This window comes from Pelodiscus sinensis, chromosome 2 (genome assembly GCF_052426305.1).
Source record: "Pelodiscus sinensis isolate ZL-2025 chromosome 2, ASM5242630v1, whole genome shotgun sequence".
NCBI classification, from domain to species: Eukaryota; Metazoa; Chordata; order Testudines; family Trionychidae; genus Pelodiscus; species Pelodiscus sinensis.
The window spans coordinates 108,784,978-108,804,564 of NC_143053.1; the positions used below are offsets into that span (position 1 = coordinate 108,784,978).

General features: G+C 43.6%; 1 protein-coding gene across 1 annotated transcript in view; it reads left to right on the forward strand.

The window, feature by feature from the left end:
- JARID2 (jumonji and AT-rich interaction domain containing 2) overlaps window positions 1-19,587 on the forward strand; it is a 295,175-nt gene that overhangs the window by 161,726 nt on the left and 113,862 nt on the right. The window lies entirely within an intron of this gene.

The window sequence follows — 19,587 nt, forward strand, 5'->3', positions numbered from 1 at the left end:
TGACTCCTATTCCTTAGCAGGCAGTTATGAAATCCGTGTTGAACTCTGCTACGATGCCGGCCAAATTCTAAATGTGTAAAATGTAGGTTAAAATTGCAGGATTTCTTTTTTTGGTAACAAAAATAAAGAAAGTACAGGCAAAGGTCGGTTTTTTCCCCCTCTCTTGTATAAAATAAGAACTAAAATTAACTGTTTCAGAAATGTCTTATAAATAGGCTTGTGGTAAAATTTGATTTTTGTATTTTGTGCTATCATTGGATAATATTAATTTGTATTGTTGGGTTTTATTTTCCTCGGTTGTGTGAAATTATGGGTTTTAAGTACTTTATTTTTTTAATTGATTTGAATTTTCATGGTTTTGGTAAATTAAAGGGGATCATTGGGTAAGGTAACACTGACTGGGCTCTCAGCGCTTCTGAGTGCAAGGTGTAACAGTAGCTGAGGTCCTGGCTTGGCAAAAAGAGACCCCTAGATAGGGTGACTGGGGAAGGATGAATCGTTGAATGCAGGTGAAGTTATCCTTCTGCTGAATGGCTCCTGCCCAGGGATAGCTCCCAGCTATTGAGTGAGAGAGTAGGACTGTGATAAGGGGCTGAAGAGCTCTCTGAATTGCATTGTGGCTGGCAATGACCCTGGATTCCTGCAGTCACTAAGGCTATGTCTACACTACAAGGTTTTTGCACAAAACCAGGCATTTTTGCGCAAAAACTGGTGGTGCGTCCACACCGCAAGCATGTTTTTGCACAAGAAAATTGACAGAATAGAAGGCGTTTGCCAGTAGAGTTATTCCTCTCCCCACGAGGAATAACTCCTTTTTGTGCTACATCTCTTGCGCAAAAAGACAGGTGTGTACGCTCCGAAGGGGTTTTTGCACAAGAAACCCCCATCAGAAAAATCACAGGTGCTCTGATGGCCATTCTGTACAGTGTGGATGGTATCTTGCGCAAAAGCACATTGCTTTTGTGATACTCTTTGAGGTCTGGACATACTTTTGCTCAAGAAGTTTTTGCGTAAGAACTCTTCCGCAAAAGGATTCTTGCAGAAAAACCCTGCAGTGTAGGCTAAGCCTCAGAGTAGGGGAAGCAGCTTTTTCTGCCTGTTACATATTTTTTTTGTCTTTTTCTACATGTTAGGTGAAATCAACATTTACCAAGGACTAATTATTTAAATTTATAATCCTTCATAGAAATCACCCCCCCCCCCAATCCAGAATAATCTCCTATTAACACATTCCTATTAACACAATCCCCTTAACATTTGTTTGGGGATTTCTTGGGTAGTCTGAGAAAAGCAGAAAAGAGAATGGTCCCCTCTAAAATTAAATGAGCAAAGTTTGGATATGTATATATGCTTCTGAATGTTCCATGACAAAATTAACATTTATTATTTTGCATTGATAGAAATGTTGCCAAGGCAGGTTGCACCGTAGAAGGAGACCTGCAAAAGAGAAATACAGGCAGTCCCCGACTTACGCGGATCCGACTTATGTCGGATCCGCAGTTACGAACGGGGCTGCCCCGGAGTACACGGACTGCGGGACCTCGCGGTCCCGCCGCCCGTGTACTCTGAGCGGGAAAAGCTGCTCCGTGTCTCCCTGGTCTGCAGACCAGGAAGACACGGAGCAAAGCCCCGGAGGGGCTCGGGCAGCGGGGCAGCCCAGGCGCGCCTCGGCTGCTCCGCTGCCGGCTTCCCCGAGGCTTTGCAAAGCCGCAGGTGGGGGAGGGAGGGACAATGGGGCAGCCCAGGCGCACCTGGGGTGCCCCGCTGCCGGCTTCCCCGAGGCTTTGCAAAGCCGCGGGGGAAGCCGGCAGCGGACAGCCCAGACGCCCCGCGGCTGTCCCGCTGCCGGCGTCCTCAGAGGCTTTGTTCCCCGTCTCCCTGGTCTGCTGGTCTCCAGACCAGGCTCCGCCGCTCGCGTCTTCCTGGTCTGCGCAAGGGGGGGGGGGGGGGCGCAGCTAGTACCCCCCCCCCCCCCCCCCGAGCAGACTAGGCTTTTCTCCGGACGCCTGTGGCAGAGCAGCTGGGGCGCTGCCGGTTGGTCCCGCAGCGCCGCTCTGGGCGCTACTGGACCAACCCAGCAGCACCCCAGCTGCTCTGGTCCTGATTCAGCCGCTGCTGAAACTGACCAGCACTGACTACAGGAAGCCCGAGGCAGAGTTGCTCTGCCCCGGGCTTCCTGGAATCAGCTGCTGATCAGTTTCAGCAGCAGCTGACTTGGGGACGCTTGGGGTTCTTAAGTTGATTCTGTATGTAAGTCAGAACTGGCGGTCAGTTTCAGCAGCGGCTGAATCTGGACGCCAGTTCCGACTTACATAGAGATTCAACTTAAGAACAAACCTACAGTCCCTATCTTGTACGTAACCCGGGGACTGCCTGTATGCCTTTTATTTCCACATTGTTTTAATGTGAGGTATAAAGAAGGCTGCTTAGAAATTTTTGTATCATATTTTTCCTGGGAGACTCAGCGTGAGATTCAAGAACCAGTTGGATTGTGACATGACAAGTACTAAGGTAGTAAAACTGGACAATTGAGAGGATTTTAGAAATATTAAAAACTTTTTTCCAAATACCTATTTAATGCAAACACCTGATACATCATTGGGAGGAGAGCTTTGTGAATGGTTCAACAGTACCACTATTTCCACATCCCTTAAAAAGGGATGTGGAAACCCCCACTCCAAATTTTTGGGTCTCCAAGGAACAAGAATAAGCAACTTGAGATCTTTGAAACTTGTATCTCTGTAAAAAAAAAAAAAAAGTCAAGCTGAAAAATCCCTAATTTTTTGCTTTTATGGAAGTGAAAGAAACATTTCTGTTTTACTTTACATATCACAGAGAAGTAAACCTCCACACCAAAAACCCCCCAAAAACCAAACAACCCTACACAATCTTTTTTTGTCTATAGAATTGGCCTTTATATAGAACTTGACTGTTTTTGTCTTTTACAAACCCTTTTTTAAAAAATCGACTTTCCTCATCTCCTGACTCTCTCTCCTCACATTATATGTCTACCTGATTTTACTCTTCTGCTCTTTGTGCTTCTGTCCCCTACCTCCAACTAACAACATTTCCTTTTTTCCATTCAGTGTTATATCTGGTGCCATTTTGTTCCTGTGTTTCTGAGCTCATGACCCTTTAGGAAATTCTACCCCGCGCGGGCCAAACTTCTCAATGTTCCTTTTCAGCTTTTAAACTTGACTGATGGTCCTTGTCATCTGTAATACCCATTTAAACGATCAACATGCCAATGCTAGACTACCCACAGTTTTCTCACTCCCATAATTAGAATGTGCATTGTTCCTGGTCCTCAAAAAATGCCATGCATTATCACTAGCCAAATACACATAGGGGAAGACATTTAAAAGTTTGTATAGATAGAAAAGTATACACCTTTGGAATCTGTGCTATTTAATAATGTAAGCTTCGTGTGTGTGTTGAACTATGTATGTATGCAAATCACAATTTACCCCTCTGTAGATGTGTTGCAGAGGAGGGAGGTTTCAGGAAGCTTCATCCATCTGCTATTCAGTGAGGGGTCACTTGTACACGGCTGTTGTCTTGTAGCATTTAAGTAGAGAAGAGAATGCTAGTTGGCTATTGAAATTAATATGGACACCTGCTGTAAGATTTTCTGGTTATATAGTTTAGTAATCTAAGAAGTCTTTCTATATGAATTTCAATTCAAATTTGTTTCTTAAAAGATTTCCTCTTTTCCCAACCCCCTATCTGAGTATTCTTACAATTCTATTGTTTATTTTGCGTTTCTTATTGAAGTTGAAATAGTCTTTGTTACCTGAACTGCACTGCACTTGCTGATAGTTCAGGGTATATTTGGCAATGCTTTGTATTCCAGCTGGTGTTTATACATAAGGTATAAGCAGGAGACTAACTGTTTAGAAAAGGAAATGCTGTTTCACTTGCCCAACCGCATATTTTTGGGGGATTTTCTGAGGACTTCCTCAAAAGTGTGCAGAAGCTGTGGTCATGAAAGCATAACATGAATGGAGATGCAGTATCTGGATTTGATTGATGATCATAAGTGTTGTCATAATGAAGGTCTGGAAGTGACTTTTGGAAGTCATCTAGTTCATCTCCTGACAGGTGTGAGTTTCACCTTTTCTTAAAAACTTTTGGTGAAAATTGCACAGCTTGCTTTGAAAGCCTAGTACTTAACAATCCCTATTCAGCATTTCCCCTAATATTTTAAACTGAATTTCCCTTTTTGCGAATTATTATTTGTGTGATATTCAGTAGATGCAGACAACAGTTGATTACTGTTCTTTTTATAACAGCCATAACATATTTGAAGACTGTTACTAGATTCCTCTTCCTTTCTCAAGACTAAGGTGGCACAGTTTTTTAAACTTGCCCCATAGGTCAGGTTTTCTAAGTCTTTTATCTCTTTGTCCATATTTTTCCTTCAGTGTATGACCGAGTACACAGTACTCTGGCGAGGCCTCAGCCTGTGTGGAGTAGAGGGGAATAGTTATTTCCCATATTGTGCGTACAAGGCTCCTGTTAATATACCACAGGCTGATATTGGGCTTTTCACAACTGTACCACTTAGTGTGCCTAAGGCACTGAGCCACCTTATTAGGTGGAAGACTTTCTTGTGGTAGCTGGGTGTTGCTGCCTGTAACACCAGCCTGTCAACAACTTAAGCATTCTCCTCAGGATTCTGGTGGTCCAACTTTGCGTTGCAGATTAATATTAGGTGCATCACAATCTTTGATACCCATTGAAGAGTGTTTTCCTGTACAGGCAGTCCCTGGGTTACCTACAAGATAGGGACTGTAGGTTTGTTCTTAATTGAATTTGTATGTAAGTCGGAACTGGTGTCCCCGATTCAGCCGCTGCTGAAACTGACCAGCGGCTGACTACAGGAAGCCCAAGGCAGAGCTGCTTTGCCCCTGGCTTCCTGGAATCAGCCGCTGATCAGTTTCAGCAGCAGCTGACTTGGGGACACCTGGGGTGGAGAGGCTGGGGTGCTGCCAGGTTGGTCCCCGCAGCGCCGAGGTGCGGCGCTGCGGGGACCAACCCGGCAACGTCCCAGCTGCTCTGTCCCAGGCATCCAGATTCAGCCGCTGTTGAAACTGACCAGCAGCGGCTGAATCGGACACGCATGGGGCAGAGCAGCTGGAGTGCTGCTGGGTTGGTCTGGTAGCGCCGACCCTTGGCATGGCAGGACCAACCCGGCAGCACCCCAGCAGCTCTACTCCAGGTGTCGCCAAGTCAGTTTCTGCTGAAACTGATCAGTGGCTGATTCCAGGAATCCTGGGGCAGAGCAGCTCTGCCTTGGGCTTCCTGTAGTCAGCCACTGGTCAGTTTCAGCAGCGGCTGACTTGGGGACGCCTGGGGCAGAGCAGCTGGGGTGCTGCTGGGTTGGTCCAGTAGCGCCGCACCTCGGCACTGTGGGACCATCCCAGCAGCCCCCCAGCTGCTGTACCCCAGGTGTCCTGATTCAGCCGCTGCTGAAACTGACCAGTGGCGAGAAAAGCCTGGTCTGCTGGGGGAGCGGGGGTGCACTAGCTGCACCCCACCTCCCCAGCATACCAGGGAGATGTGGGTGGCGGCACTGCCGAGACATGCCGCAGTCCCGCTGCCTGCGTCCTCCGCGTCTCCCTGGTCTGCTGGGGGTCCCCCCCAGTAGAGCAGGGAGACGCGGAGCGGCTTTTCTTGCCGCGGAGGACGCAGGCGACAGGACCGCCCAGACGCACCGCAGTTCCGCTGCCCTCGTCTTCGGCGGCTTTGCTCCGTGTCTCCTTAGTCTGCTGGGGGGCCCTCCCCCCAGCAGAATTGGGAGACGCGGCGCAGCTTTTCTCGCTGTGGAGGACGCGGCGCGTCTGGGCGGTCCCGCCGCCCGTGTCCTCCGCGGCGAGAAAAGCTCTGTTCGTAAGTCAGATCCGTGTAACCCGGGGATTGCCTGTAATATCCAGCCCCTGTCATTGGGCGCACTCAGAAATTATCAGGCAAGCTGCTTCTTTAAGAGATGGTGAACATGCAGTTTGAAGGTTACAACTTGGGTTTCCTACTTTGCCTTATACTAGAGCACTGAGATGTATTCCTAATAAAACAAGAATGTAATCTCATTAACAAAGGTAGGGATTTAAGAGAGAATGAGTGATGATAATGGAAACAGAAATTGTTACCAATAGAACGAAAGTATCACAGTCCTTGTCTAAAGCATTCTTATCTCACCTAAACGTTCTCTTGCAGTGTTTCATCTGAGCTTGGTTGAGATCCTGTTTCCACACTGCCTGGTTGCTTCCCCCCCCCCCCCCCCCCCCCCCCACCAATACAGGATAACAAGGCATCAAAACTCCTCTTATACCCCCCAAATCCACCATTTTTTGACCCAGGATGACTCCTTGGGATTCCGATTCTGATGTGCTTTTCCCTATTGAGTTTACATCCTCTTGTCTACCTTTTTTACATAGAAATGGGGCTTACTTTGTGTTGGATTTACAATACTTAATTTATATGGGAGACAAGGTCTATAGGACATTCTATGTCCCTTTGACTGGTAAAACCTGTTTGTCTACCCTGCATGGGACATAGATTCTAAAAGTGTGTTTTCAATACATAAATACAACTTCTTAAACATCACCCATACACAGATCCCACTTATTTGAGTACTTATTTCTCCAACCCATTGTGCATCCACTTTATATCAATTTAACCTTGTCTGTATCTTCCTAGTTTGTTTATTAGAATATTATGGGAGTTTGTCAAAAAGTTTACTGAAGCCAAGATAAATCCATTCTGGAGTTTCTTACTTGACCACTGGGCCAGTAACACTATTCAAGAAAGAAATTAGGTATGTTTGATATGATTTATTCTTGACAAAACCACACTGGCCATTATTTATCACTCACTTGTCCTCTAGGTGCTTACAAAATGGCTGGTTAATAATTTGTTCTAGTGTCTTTCTAGGTATTCGACTTACGTTTCGGTACCTTTTTAAAAGTAGGCGTTATGTTTGCCGCTGACCTCAAGTGCTCACCAGAAGATAATTGCTAATGGTTCAGCTAGTTCTTTAACTGTCCAAGGACCAATTTATCAGACCCTGCCAACTTGAATACATATAACTTCTGTAATTTTTAAAACTTGTTCTTTCCCTGTTTTGACTTGTGGTCCTTCCCTTTGTTAATATTCTGTTAAGCATCTGGTCACCATTAACCTTTTTAGTGATGACTAATGCAAAGTAGATATTAAACAGATTAGCCTTCTTGATGTCATCCTTTATTAGCTTTCCTACACAGCTAAGTAATGGGCATACATTTTCTTCCATTTTTTTCTTATTCCTAATGTTTTTCTAAAACCTCTTTTTATTGTCCTCTGTGACCGTTACTGAGTGTAGCACATTTTGTGCTGTGGATTTTGTGATTTTATGCAATTCTTTTGTGTTCATCCTTAGGAATTTTTCCATGTTCCCACTTTTTGTAGGATTCCTTTTAATTTTTTTAATCATTAAGAAGATTGGTTTCTTCTTATTCTTTCTATCTTTCCTTCACATTGGGATAGTTGTCTCTTTTGCCATAAATACTGTCTCCGAGAAGCTCCTAGCTCTCATGAACTCCATCTCTCAAATTTCCCTCCCATGGTATCTAACCTATTAGTTCTCAGTTTGTTAAAGTCTGCTTTTTGTGGAAGTCTGTTGTCCATATTCTTCTGTTCTCACTTCCTCTTTTCCTTAGAATCATAAACCCTTACATTTCACAATGACTTTCATTTAAAATTATCAATATTTTTCAGATTGCACAGGGAAAACCTTGCATGAGTGTGTCCAAGGCCTGCTTTTCATTGTCTAGCTGTAATAAGTGGGTTACCAGCATTTCCCAGCAGTTATTCTTACACTGTACTCATATAGTGGAAGTGCAGATTTTTGGGGGGCAGGGGGAAGATTGGGAAATCGATTTTTTTCCAAAAGGATGAATAGGAGAAAAGGCTAATCATGTTGCTGCCAAGATGGCATGACAAAATTTTGCTTTAAAGAACTAGTGAGTTGCTCATACTCCAGGGCAAAAATGAAAGAGGGAAATCATAAAGGGTGTCTAAAACAGAGACTCCAGCTAAGCATTTTTTAGGCCTTGTCTACGCAGTAAAGTTCCGCAAGTTATAGTAGTAACACTGCTCTTTTCCCCACCAATGTGGACACTCTCTAGTTCTTGTTTAAGGGAGGCTCCAGCCTACCTGCCTATCTTAAATCTTTTCCCAAGCAATACAAACAAAAAAGTCTCATGGAGTGGAGGGGAAATTTAGCAATTATCCAGGTTTAAACTCAATTGATGTTCCTCAGCAATATTACCCCAATTAACCTTTGAAGTTATTGCCTCAGTAAGGTAACTAATATCTTTGCTGCAGATTGGATGGAGAGTTTTCTATATAGCTAGATTAACCGGGAAACAAAGAAATTTGTCTTCACTGCGCGCGCGCACACAGTTGGAACTGTTTTGTGTCTGTTCTGAGGAACATTGCAGAAATTGTAGGAAAAGGACAAAAATGTAGACCTTTGAATTTTTTAATGCTACAATTTTTCACTGTTTCAACTTGGTGTTAGGAAAGGAAGGAAATCAATGTAAAGCTCAGGGCTTATAAAAATCTGTTTTAAAATGAGGAATTCTTTATATCACATTTTTATTTCAATTACATTTTTAATTTGCATTATATATTTTGTATTTAAAAATATGCATTTTAAAATTAAATTTCAAATGTTAAGGCCTCCAATTATTATCCCCTAAAACAATTTAAAGTAAATTCTCAAAATAATATTAAGCAATACATGTTTTCTGCCATGTTCAAACCACTGAATTGGTGGAAATCACTGGCTAGGAACTGTGAAACCAGTTTTTGAATAAACTGAAATGAAGAAAATGTTCTCTTTGCACCTGCAATAAAGACTAGTATTGTTTCAGTCTGTATAAAGCCTAAAAAATATACAGTAGTCTTGGTTGTCCTCCTATGTTTACAGCACATTTCAGGTATTTTTATTTTAAATAAACATAAAATAAAATGCTGGATGTGAATATTTTCATTGAATTTCAGTTTCAGTCTGTATAAAGCCTAAAAAATATACAGTAGTCTTGGTTGTCTGACCTAAACGGGACCGGAGGATGGTCGGATAACCGGAAATGTCGAATAATAGGGACGGCAGCAGCGGCAGTTAGGGGGGTGGGGGGGAAGCCTCCCAAGCGGGCTCCGCTTTTTGTCTCGGGGACGGTTGGTGCATGTGCTGCCCCCTCCCTGGAGGCAGCGGCGGATTTGGGGCAGGGTGAGCGGGGCGGCTGTCCTGGGCCCCACGCCCCAAGACATGGGCCCAGCATACCTGAGCACCGGGTGAGTCTGCAGCACGGGCGTGAGCTGCCCTAGGCGTGGGGTGGGGAAGTAGGGTTGCCGAGCCTGCGCTGCGTGCCATTGTGGTATGAAGTGTCCTTGGAGCCCTGTGCCATCATGTGACCGACGGCACTGTCTGATAAAAGGGAAGGTCGGATTAGTGAAAGTCGGATAACCGAGACTTTACTGTAAATACAAAAGTAACCATCATCCATTAAATAGGAAATACACGAGTTACTATTTTTTATAAAAATTAAAAAAATAAAAAATCTGAATAAATGTAAACTAAACTATATAAGTTCTTAAATAAATGTTAATTCATCTAGTGGGTCCTCCTGATTAGCAAGAAGCAGCGCTACATTTCTCTCCCCGTGTAGGAACGTTTTTTTCCTGCAGGATGATAGTGATGTCATCACGTTACTCTGCATCTCTACAGCCCACCTCTGTCCTCAGCTACTGGCTATGGCCAGCGGCCCCAGCTCCCACTTCGTGCCTCTGGTCCCTCTGCCTTCCGAGCCTGACATCCCTGCCCCTGGGTCGTGCCTCGCCCTGTCCCCTCCACCCATCTGAACCCAATCAGTGGTGAGGGTGGGGAGGAGTGCTGGGGCTAGCGCGGCCTCTGTCTGGTGGCGGGGTAAAAACTGGGGCTGGCGCGGCCTTGGCCTGGCCCTGCCCAGTGGCCAGGGGGAGAGCCAGGGCTGGCGTGGCCAGGCCCCTACAGTGGCTGTGGGAGGATGGGGGGAGAGCGCAAGTGGCTCAGCCATTCCCAATGGCTGGAAAGGGGGGGGGGGAGGAAGAGCCCAGTTGGTCAGAGGTGGGAAGAGAGAGCTGGGGCAGCCCCAGCCTCCTTACTCGTACGCCGCTCCCAAGCCAAGACCCCACATCCCCAGCCCCCTCACTCACCATCTTCCTCAGACCTTGCACCTCCAGCCCCCTCACTCACCACCCTGCTGAGACCTTGCACCCCTAAGCCCCTCACATACACTCTCCCCCAAGACCCTGCACGCCCAGCCCCTTCACTCACCCCTTTCCATTGACACGCTGCACCCAGAGGGGGGGGTGTGTTGGCGAGCGTAGAAAGCAGGAATCAGAGCCCCCAGTCGTGTATGGATATTTAGTTGCAAAGAGGCATGTTTTCATGTTTACCTCCTAATGTGAATCAACCTTTCTTTAGAAAAATAATTAAAAAGTATAAATGCGAAACACAGTTAAGGTAGGTTATTTAAATCAAGGTTTCCTTCTTGCTGATTTCAATAATGATCAAAACCAGTGATTTATAGCACCTCAATTTTTAAATCTACTCACCCTGGTAGAACTTTACTCATAAGGAATTTAGACCAATTTCATAATTGGAAATTAATTTATAGCAGAATAAGAACATGGGATCATACTTTTAAAATATGGTAACTTGTGCATGTGGTGATCACTCCAGTTTACTTGAGAGTGCCTGTGTGTTTGTATGTTACATTTGCTAAACCTCATCATTTTTGCCTCCTGCCTGAAAATGTATAGAAGTAGCTGAGTTTTGTGTGCCAAGAGAGGCTGGGCTGAGTCCATTTTGAAAAGCATGACCCATCTTGTATTTCTAGGTACTTAGAAGTTTTTATTATCTTCAATTTTGTGACATCTGGCTAAATTACAAAGTTTTTGTTGGTCTTGCCAACAAATGTATAGTTGGTTTCTTGAATGGGTTATTAAAGGGACCATCTGCATGTGGATATTTTGGTTTACTTTTGGTAATAGCTATGTCACTTTCCAAATGTATATGAATAAATAGGTATTGAAAATATTATAATATTTTGGCAGCAAAAATATGTCAATGAAGTATTGCTTTTGTCCTTGTATGTGTTAGGATTTTTGTTAAACGTTTCAAAATGCTGTGTTAAAACACTACTTCTATTGTTTACTGGGTTGCATTCCAGTTCCCATGTAAGCAGAGGCAATTTTGGCCTCTTTCATTCTGTTGGTGGAGATGGTCTGAAACCCTGGCAAATGACTAAAGGACAGCAAAATACTGAGACTCTTCATCTGTTGTGCAGGACCATCCTCACAGACTCAGACCTAGAAGTCTTAAGAAAGCTGCTTCTTATCACCAAGGGAGAAGAAAGATAACTTGCATGAGGTTTTGAATCCTGTTACATGGACGAGTGTCTTAATTTCAGGCAATATTGTAGTTCTCAGTTGAGGAGGTTATCGAGTATTGTTCAAAGTAGTATGACCAGTCATGTCGTGGCAGATGATGATGTCTTCATCAGATAATTTAAAAGTAGCTTTAGGAATTCATGGGCTTCTCAGTGCATAGCAATGCCCAATGGTGACTGTACACTTTCTAGTAACAGTAGCTCTATTTAATTAAAAAGGGAAATATGTAGAGGAAGTTTGCAATGAACGGCACATCAATCCTCTGGGTCTTGGCCTTGTTTTATGTTAGTAATCAGGTGGTTAATCATTTACTTGGCCTAAGCAAAACACATTTGTCGAAAATTGCCAAATGTATTCATGCATTTATTTTTTGTGCAGCACTATTTATAAAATTAATCCACATGTTTAGTAGACGTTTGCAAGATTTTTAGTTTTTCTTTCAAATACTTACATAAAAGACATTGTTTCTTTCTTTCATTTAGAACAAATACAGTCTTGTTTGTGGGGAGAGGGAAGAAAAGTATTATGAAAGTTTAAGCTAAAATTCTGGGGAGGAGAACTAAAAGCATTCAGCAGTCACTAATTTCATGCCCCATTGCATTTCCAGTAGGAAATGCACTTTTTGTGTATATTAAGCTGTTCAAGTTGCACTCTTCAAGCAGTGCTTGCAATTTTATTTGACATGGCAGAAATGATTGTGCATGCTGGTTTATGAGCGGGACAATCTGACTAGCCAACATATTTAATGTTAAAATGAATCACAGGAAGAGTAGAGTAGCTAGTGCACTGGACCATGTTTGAGTGCATTCTGAGTTTCCTGTGTGCAGATGTAATATCATTGGACTGTCCGAGTTGTATTTGTCGAATTGAAATGAAATTGTGGTTGAGGGCTCTGGAGGGAAGGGAAGGGGTTTATGTGTGTAACACAATTGCACAAGTAGTCAACCTGGTGGTCTTCATTTCTTTGGGACTTACAAAGCTTTTTACTTACACAGAACCTTTCCTCTGACAGATGCAAAGCACTTTACAGTTAATAGATCTGGTGATGGTAGGTAAGTATGTAGGCATTGTTCTCCCAATTTACAAGGTTTTATTTTCTTTTAGCGGCTGATGGATTTGTATTTAAATACTTAGCTTGTTGTGAGAAACAGTTCAATTTAACAAAGTAATATCCATGAGCGTTTGGGATGAACTGTGTTCCTAGTTAAGGATAAATAGTTTCATTAGTGCGTTGCTATTAACACCACACACACAAACCATAAATGAGGGTTAATCTCTTCAAGTGTCTGTCATTATTGATGTGGAATGTAGACAATAATAAACAATGGGCAGCGATGCAATGGATCTCAGTACGAAAGGGAGGGAAAATTCATAATACCTCAGGTTTTCTCTTTTTTGGACAGAATAATTCATTCACTAGTGAAAGCAAAAATACAAGATATTTTTGTTCACCTTTTGCTCATTGCAGCGTACTGTAATTCTTTTTATAGATCCAGGTGCCTTTGATTCTGAGAGTTATGCAAAGTTGTTTGCTTAGGTCATTTATCCATGGGAGAAAGAGGAATGGAGACTAAAATCTCTAGATACTCCCCCCCCCCCCCCCCTCCGGAAATCTTGAAATGGGTAGAATTTATTTAATGTAGTTCTGTGACGGCGCGTTGGGGTCCCCCATCTCCTGCACCCCAAAATGGCACGAACACACTCCACCAGCCAGTAGAATGGAGATAGTTTATTGCTTCTCCAGGATATAGCACAGCACAGATGTAATCTGGTTACAGGAACTGGGGCTAAGAGGCCTCAGTGCCCCCCTTGAGATAGGGGAGTCCCAGCCCCCCTCCCCAGCTCCTTCTCCCCTGCTTTCCAGACAGGAACTAACTCACTTTCCTCCAGCCCTGCACCCCAGCCAAGGCAGCCTTCCACCTTCCTTTATTCCTCTCCATGGGGGTTAGCTGGTCGGACCGGTTGAGAGATCCCTTTGCATAATGACCCATCCCTGTCCTTCTGGGCTGTGGTACCGGCGGCAGCCAGTGGGGTTACCACAGACCCATAGAAACCAGCAGGTTCCCCCCCACTACGTCACAAGTTCATATATATTAAAATAACAAATTGTATAAATAAAACAATTGGCTGTTGGGCTGGATTTCCATGAGGATGATTAAAGGAGTAAAGAACGTGCCTTTTGGTAATGAGCTCAAGGGGCTCCATCTATTTAACTTCACAAAGCGAAAGTGAAGGGGTGACTTGATCTCAGTCTGTAAGTGCCTTCATGAGAGGCAAATATTTAATAATAGAGAGCTCTTCAATCTAAGACAAAGACATAATGACATCTAATAGTTGGAAATTGGAACTAGACAAATTCAAGAGCAGAAATAAGGGTCAATTTTTGTTTAACAGTGAGGAAAATAACCATTGGAACAGTTTCAGCTCTGTGGTGAGTTCTCCGTCACTAGCAGTTATTTTTAAAATTAAGATGGGATGTTTTTGTGATATCTGTGCTCTAGTGCAAGCAGGATACTTTCAGGGAAGTTCCGTGTCCTGTTTTGCAGGAGGTCAGACTAGAATGGTCTCTTCTGGGTTAAAAATAAATGGACCTATGATTCACAGGATATAAAACCTGTAACTGCCAGCTCATTTGAATTTGCTTACTCCTCCTCCGTCCATTTTCTTTGCAAAAGCCTGAGAGAACAGACAATTTTTTTAAGAGTGTCTGAAATGTTGCCATCTTGCACTCATCCAGATCAAACTTGGGTGGTTGGGAAAAGGAGCCAGAGGTGTTTCTCCAAATATGTGTCATTGTGGATCCCACTACAGAAATGTGTACACGTCATGCTCTTGAGATCAGAACCTTATTAACAGCTGTATGTGTTGCTCTGTGCCTGAGCATAAAGAACAGACCCATGTCCAACTTGCTACCGTCTCAAGTGCTTCAACAAATGTGTTTTCACAAAGAGTGTAGATCATAATTACAGGATGGGGAATTCTCTGCTTGTGGTTGTGGTGGATAGTCAACTGTACATGAACTCCTAATGTGACACTGTGGCCAATATATCTAATGTGATCTTAGAATGCATAAACTTGGGAATCTTGAGTAGGAGGAGAGAAGTTATGTTACCTGTGTATTTGGCAGTAGCGTGACTGCTGCTGGAATACTGTGTCCAGTTCTGGAGTCTACAGTTTAAAAAGAGTGTTGATTACCTGGAGAGGGTATAGAGAAGAGCCAGGAGATAGACAAAAGGATTAGAACACATGCTTTATAGACTCAAAGAGCTCAGGTGTTGAGTTTAACAAAATGAAGGTTAAGGGAAACTTAATTACAGTCTGTAGGTATCTGCATGGGGAAGAAATTTTTAATAATGGGCTTTTCAGTCGAGCAGCGAAAGATGTAGCACTGTCCAACGGATGGAAGTTGAAACTTAGCAATTCAAACTATAAATAAGGCATACACTTTTTAAAGAGAGGGTAATTAACCCTTGGAACAATTTACCAAGGGTCAAGGTGGATTCTCCATGACTAAGAACTTCTAAATTAAGACTGGATTTCTTCTAATAGATCAGCTATAGAAATTGTTTTGGGGAATTCTATGGCCTGTGTTATTCAGGGTTGGGGTTGATGCCAAGGATCATGGCTACCCCAGCCAGGCTGAATTACCCCCTGCCCATGGGGAGCCCCCTGAGGCTGGAGCAGCCCTCTGCTTGTGGCAGGTAGGGAACTGCTCCAGGCCCCACCAGTTAACTGGAACCAGTAAATCTCACTTGTTAAGGGTGAAGCTTACCAGTTAATCATTCACATCCCTATTTCAGACTCATGGGGTTTTCATCTGAGCCGCTTTGACAATGGTCCTTACTTACCTTACTCTGAAGACTGCCACCCTAGTTGCTATCGCTTTGGCCAGGGATAACATGGTATTGAAACTTTATCCCAAGTTCATCCCTGCTAAAGTGTATTAGGGATGTAAGCAACTAGTCAACTACCCAGTAAGCAGAAGCTTATTGGATAGTCGACTAGTGATGTGACTAGTCGCTCCGCCTCCTCCCCCCATGCTTGCTGCCTCTATCAGACTGCTTGAGTCCCCTCTTGCCTTGTGTTTCCCGCTGCGCTTCTGCCTCTTAAATGTACTAAGAGCTGCAGGCAGCTCTTACTGCATCTAAAAGGCAGAGGTGCAGCCGAGATAGTGAGCATCCCACCTCTCCCTTATTGACTAATCGAAATGTAACATCCCTAGGATGCATACCGACTAATACACCTCAAAGAACACAGGTGACTTGAGGGTAAATAATAGTTCTTTTAGAATAAGCTTGTGACTGGGGTCCCAAGAGAGCCACACAGTGGTTACTTAATTGGGGAAAACTGCAAAGAATGGGGCAGACAATCCCCAAAGCTGGTGGTTATTCCAATACTTAGATTTACCAAGCTGTCACAAAACAGCATCTATATCTTACTGGTTACTCAGATGCCAACAACATGGTCCCCTTAAAGCTGTCGTGTCTTATGCAGGATGTGTATGCATGAGCCTGGGGGGCAGATCCAGGCAAGCAGGGGCTACATCTGGCCCCTCGCCTTAGGTTCCTCATCTCTGTTTTAGATCTTACCTAAATACGAAACTGCCAATTCTTACCAACTAACTTTCATTTTAAAAGAAGAGAGTACCTGTTTAAAGGTCAGAATTCATGCCGAGATGAGTACAGTTCTTAGATTAGATTCATAGCAGAGATTGTGAGCTTTGTAATTGCAAAGACTTCTTACAGAATTAGTCCAGAGAATATAGTCCATTGCCCATATGCAGGGTGTTCCAGATGGAACAAGAGATCTAAGCTTCTCCTGCATGAAGCATCAGGCAGATTTGAGATGAAAGGATCAAGACAGATCCAGAAAGGATCAAGACAGTTCCTACTCTTGACAGCTCAGAGTTCTTAGGCGAGCCACAGGTAATCATGGTGTCTGTGAAGCAGACTTATTTCCTAATCAGTTGCCCATTTTCCGCCATTCACAGGTGATTTCCTATACACTTCGAAAGGAGATGAACGCAATATAAACAAAAAGTGTTTGATTACATGGTTAACCTTTAACAATATGTGTGTGTAAACACAACAAAAAACATAACCTACCAGTATGTCCCTATAGGATGAATTTGGGTCGTTTATTCTGCAGGATGCTTATCACTTTCTAGATATGTGTCACAATGTCTGCATTGCAATAAAAATCCTGTGGCACCAAGTCTGAGTTCAGGTCAGCAGCTGTGAAGCTGTAAAACAGGGGTGGGGAACCTTTATTGGGCTGGGGGCTGCTGACACACAGAAAAATCTGTCGGGGACCACATATAAGTGAGAAGTAAAAAAATTGAAAACAAAACCCAAAATCTACATAGCCCTCACTGAATGTGGTTCCTGACTGAGAAGGAGAAAGACACTCCCCACATTTCCCTCACACATCAGAGCCTCTCGGGCCTGGGCTAATAGATTTTGTGTGCTCCAGCCCTGAGAGCCTTAGGTTCACCACCCCTATTGTAAAACGCGTGTAGATGTTCCCGCTAGGGCTGGAGCCAGGCACAGGGATCCTCCTCCCTCATGGTGCGAGCCTAAATGACTACACAGGAGTTTGAGTCCTGCCAGACCATCCCCATCAGACCAAGTCAGCTGACCTGTGCCCCATGTCTTTTATTGTAATGTAGATATTCCCTAAGAGTCTTCACTGTTAGCATGGGGGGACACGAAGAACACATAGAAGAGCTGCATGACTACAGGTAGATAAGGTTCATAGCCAGCTTTCCTCCCACAAAAATAAAGGAAATACAGCACAGGTGAAAGAAGAATGAAAGGATTTGCTCATTCACTCTTCCCTTCCCAGTCTGCTGAAAGTCAAATAAATGAGTGGTCAAAGAGAAAAAAATCCCCATGGAAATTGTATCACACACCCAAGATAGTCATTAGAATATGCACGTTTCCAATATGTTTAAAAGGAAGGAGATTAAATACTGACTTGTTGAAAATGAACACAACCCTCGTAAGGATTTTTCATTACCGTATCTTCTTCTTACTTAGGGGAGGAAGAGGACATGTAAGAAAGAAATCCTTGTTACATCCTAAGCATAGATCTAGCTGTCATAATTCATCCAAATTCATTCCATTTTCTAAAGGTGATCGTTATAAAAGCGGCACATTTTTATTGTTCCATAAAAATAAGTCTGGCGGAATGCTGAAATCCCTATTAAAACAAAACAAACAACCCCCCTCCCCCCCAAAAAAAAACCCTATCCGAGATTTCACTCAAGCAACACTTACTTGGCTATAAGAGGTAAAGGAAAGCCAGTTATTAACAGAAGTCTTAAGCGTTAGGAAATATAGAGGGGGATATGACGTAGGAGCGTCAGACATTGGGTATTTTCTTCTCTCGGGCAGTTCTGAGGAAAAGGATGGTCCAATGGTTAGAGAAACTGGTCAGGATGCAGGGGGCTGAGGAGTCAATCTCCTTCTTTATCATAGGCTTCCCATGTGATTATGGGCAAATTACTTAACAGCTCTTAACTGCCATTCCCTATGTGTAAAATTAGGGCCCAGGAAAGAAGACAGTCAGTGCTGGGATAAATTATGGTCCTATGACTGAGTCAGTCACAAGACATGGACACATACGCACCTGTGCATCCTCAACTTCCCTCCCCCAATATTGGAATTTTTAACTCTGTCTGGCAGTTAGGAGTCCAGTCCCCTGCCTTCACAACAGGACCAAGTACCATCCCTGATGAATTTTTGCCCCAAATGGCCTTCACAAGGATTGAACTCACAACCGTGGGTTTTAGCAGGCCAATGCTCAAACCACTGAGCTATCCCTACCCCTAAGAGTGGTGGTGGGAAGATGATCGGGCCTGGAGACATAGAACTACTGCTCTTTGGCAATGTGCATTAGTAAATTCTGGCTCCTTCTTCAATAAGGCTATGTCTACACTCGCGGCTTCTTGTGCAAGTACAGCGGTTCTTGTGCATGAACCCACAGAGCATCCACACTGCCCGCCTGCTCTTGCGCAAGGAAATTTACAGTACAGCGTGGTAAGAGAGGGCGTCTTGCGCAAGAGCTACGCTTATTTTCTAACAGGTGTAGCTCTCTTGCACAAGCCTGTGCACCGCGAGCCCATATAACTCACCGCCCATGGAGACTTGGTGTAATATAATAGGGGGAAAGCTCAGGAAGGAAGGGAGACAGTGATGATTGGAACAGCTGGTAGGATCAAGGCTGATGTGTTTCGTGGTAGTGGAGAGCAGGGCATAGTTCTAATTTGAGGAGACTAGACTAAAAAAGGAGCGTAAGGTTGAGGATGAGGACTGAGGTATATTTGGGTTAGGACAGAGAAAGGTTCCCCGCTTTACTAAGTTAACCAGCTAAAAGTTATGCAAAACTGATGTTTAACTTGCTAACTGATTAACCAGGATTTTACATCCCGAGCCAAAGAGTATTCAGTTTTTATTTTTTGTGGCTGGTTTCGAAGCTACTCAGTATTTGTGTGAACAATTATGTAGCTGGCATGTACTTTCAGTTTGAAAGCAGGGATGTGAAATTTTGCTGAGTCAAGAAAATAGCTTTAGTTAGCCTTTTAGTACCCTACAACAATTAAGAAGTAACCCTACAAATTTTGAATTGAAGGAGGTTGAAACGGGGGGGAGGTGATCTCAAATGACTTGATTGGATAACGTAGAGGGGGACAGGGTCGTGGCCATATTAGTGATTTTTGGATCCATCAACACAAACACCAGGGGGATTTTTCTATTTTTTAAATTCTGATTCAGAGCCAGAATGATGATATAAATGTCCATTGTGGAATCTAATCAGGTTTTAAATCACAGGTGTCTGATATTAACATAAAATAATTTTGGAGCTGAAAATAAATGTCCCAACCTCAGCTGGTGTAATGATTCTGTTTACAAATCTGTTGGGAGGCTGCCTAATGGTTTATGTCTAGGAACACTATTTCCTAATAGAAGCTTAGTGAAGATTTTGCCATTTTACTGTGAACGCCTTTCCCTACTTTATGGTAGGTTTATTGATAAATCATTTATGCCATCAGTGGTGGTGCTTTGTATTGTTGTCTTCACTGTGTGTTTTACTTCATCACCTTCTCTCCAT